The sequence below is a fragment of the Rhinopithecus bieti genome, unplaced genomic scaffold, assembly GCF_001698545.2.
Source record: "Rhinopithecus bieti isolate Rb0 unplaced genomic scaffold, ASM169854v2 scaffold_4768, whole genome shotgun sequence".
Taxonomy (NCBI): domain Eukaryota; kingdom Metazoa; phylum Chordata; class Mammalia; order Primates; family Cercopithecidae; genus Rhinopithecus; species Rhinopithecus bieti.
In genome coordinates this window covers 1-2,827 of record NW_016804442.1, presented here as the reverse complement: position 1 = coordinate 2,827, position 2,827 = coordinate 1, and the positions used below count along the sequence as shown (strand labels likewise).

The 2,827-nt window shown below is 44.4% G+C and overlaps 1 pseudogene; it reads left to right on the top strand.

The window, feature by feature from the left end:
- The first annotated feature begins 563 nt into the window (after positions 1–563).
- Positions 564–1,330, top strand: LOC108527182 (ubiquitin-40S ribosomal protein S27a-like; annotated as a pseudogene).
- The last annotated feature ends 1,497 nt before the right edge of the window (positions 1,331–2,827 follow it).

Below are 2,827 nucleotides of genomic sequence, written 5' to 3'. Positions count from 1 at the left end.
AGTTATAATCCATCTTGAGTTGATTTTTGTATAAGATGAGAGCTGAGGACTCAGTTTCATTCTCCTACATGTGGCTAGCCAATTATCCCAGTACCATTTGTTGAAAAGGGTGTTCTTGGCTGGGCGCGGTGGCTCAAGCCTGTAATCCCAGCACTTTGGGAGGCCGAGACGGGTGGATCACGAGGTTAGGAGATCAAGACCATCCTGGCTAACACGGTGAAACCCCATCTCTACTAAAATACAAAAAACTAGCCAGGCGAGGTGGCGGGTGCCTGTAGTCCCAGCTACTTCAGAGGCTGAGGCAGGAGAATGGCTTAAACCCGGGAGGCGGAGCTTGCAGTGAGCTGAGATCCGGCCACTGCACTCCAGCCCGGGCAACAGAGCAAGACTCCGTCTCAAAAAAAAAAAAAGAAAAAAAAGAAAAGGATGTTCTTTCGCCACTTTATGTTTTTGTTTGCTTTGTTGAAGATCAGTTGGCTGTACTGGGGCAAAACTAATCTCTGATGTTAGAGATAAAGATACTACCTTTTTGATCCACCATCTGCAGTGGAGTCACCACCAAAATGCAGATTTTCGTAACACCCTTTATGGAGAAAGCCATCGCTCTTGAGGTTGAACCCTTGAATACAAGGAAATGTAAAAGCCAAGATCCAGGATAAGGAAGGAATTTCTCCTGACCAGTAGTAAAGACTGATCTTTGCTGGCAAGCAACTGGAAGACGGATGTGCTTTGTCTGACTACAATGTTCAAAAGGAGTCCACTCGTCTTGTGTTGAGACTTCATAGTGGTCCTGAGAAAAGGAAGAAGTCTTACACTACTCCCAAAAAGAATAGGCCGGGCACTGTGGCTCATGACTGTAATCCCAGCACTTTGGGAGGCTGAGGCGGGCACATCACTTGAGATCAGGAGTCTGAGACCAGCCTGGCCAACATGGTGAAACCACCTCTCTACTAAAATTACAAAACCCAGCTTTGTGTGGTGGCACGTGCCTGTAATCCCAGCTACTTGGGTGGCTGAGGAAGGTGAATCACTTGAACCCAGGAGGCGGAAATTGCAGAGAACTGAGATTATGCCACTGCACTCCAACCTGGACAACAGAGCAAGACCTGGTCTCAAAAAAAAAAGGAAAAAAAAAAAGCATAAAAGAAAGAAGGTGAAGCTGGCTGTCCTGAAACACCATAAGGTGGATGAGAATAGCAAAAATAGTCACCTTCGTCAGGAGTGCCCTTCAGATGAATGTGGTGCGGGAGTGTTTATGACCAACCACTCTGACAGACACTATTGTGGCAAATGTCTGACCTATTGCTTCAACAAACCAGAAGACAAGTAAAAGAAATGAAGACAGGCTGGGTGCAGTGGCTCACACTTGTAATCCTAGCACTTTGGAAGGCCAAGGTGGGTGGATCACTTGAGGTTAGGAGTTCAAGACCAGCCTGGGCAACATGGTAAAACCCTTTCTTTACTAAAAATACAAAAATTAACTGGGCATTGTGTGGGTGCCTGTAGTCCCAGCTACTTGGGAGGCTGAGGCAGGAGAATCGCTTGAACCCAGGAGGCAGAGGTTGCAAGGTTGCAGTGAGCTGAGATCGCATCACTGCATTCCAGCCTGACTCTGTCTCAAAAAAAAGAAAGAAAGAAAGAAAGAAAATATAAAAAGAAATGAAGATACTGCTTTACTTGGGAGCACAGTGACTAGAAGAGGGCTTCAGGGATACTGGTAATGTTCTATCCTTTATCTGGATTCTGGCTACTCAAGTATATTCAATTTGTGAAATTCATTGAGCTATACATTTTTGATTCATGTACTTTTCTGTGTTACACCTCAACAAAAAGTTTATTACCAAGGAAGATGTACAAATGGTTAACAAGCACATAAAAATATGCTCAACATCCTTAGTCATTAGGGAAATGCAAATGAAAACCTCAATGAGATACCACTTCATGCTCACAAGGATGGTTATAATTTTTTTAATGGAAAATAACAAGAGTTGGCAGTGTGTATAGAAACTAGAATCCTCGTACATTGCTGATGGGAATGTAAAATGGTGCAGCTTCTGTGAAAAACAACTTGGCGGTTCCTCAAAAAGTTAAACATAGAATTACCGTATGACCCAGCAATTCCACCCCTAGGTATGTATCCCAAAGAACAGAAAACAGGTGTTCAAACAAATACTTGTACATGAAATGTTCATCAAAGCGCTATTCACAATAACCAAAAGGCGGAAGCAACCCAAGTGTCCATTAACTGAAGAACAGATAAACAAAATGTAGGATATTGATATAATGAAATATTATTCATCCATAAAGAACAATGAGGTACTGGCTGGGTGCGGTGGCTCATGCCTGTAATCCCAGCACTTTGGGAGGCCAAGGCAGGCAGATCACCTGAGGTCAGAAGTTCAGGACCAGCCTGGCCAACGTGATGAAAACCGATCTCTACTAAAAATACAAAAATTAGCCAGGTGTGGTGGCATGTGCCTGCAGTCCCAACTACTCAGGAGGCTGAGGTAGGAGGATCGCTTGAACCCAGGAGGTCAAGGCTGCAGTGAGCTGTAATGCTACTGCACTCCAGCCTGGGACATAGAGCAAGACCCTATCTAAAAAAGAAAAAGGAGAAGAAGGAGAAGAGAAGGAGAAGAAAGGACGAGGGAAGAAGGAGAAAAGTTGATGGTGGCTTGATCTAAGGAGGTAGTGACACCCATGGAGAAAAGTGGGCAGATTCCAGATGTGTTATGAAGTTGACAGGACTTGTTGGATTGAACATAGGCTGTGAAAGGAAGAGATGAATTAAGGCGCGGTGGCTCACACCTATAATCCCAGCACTTTG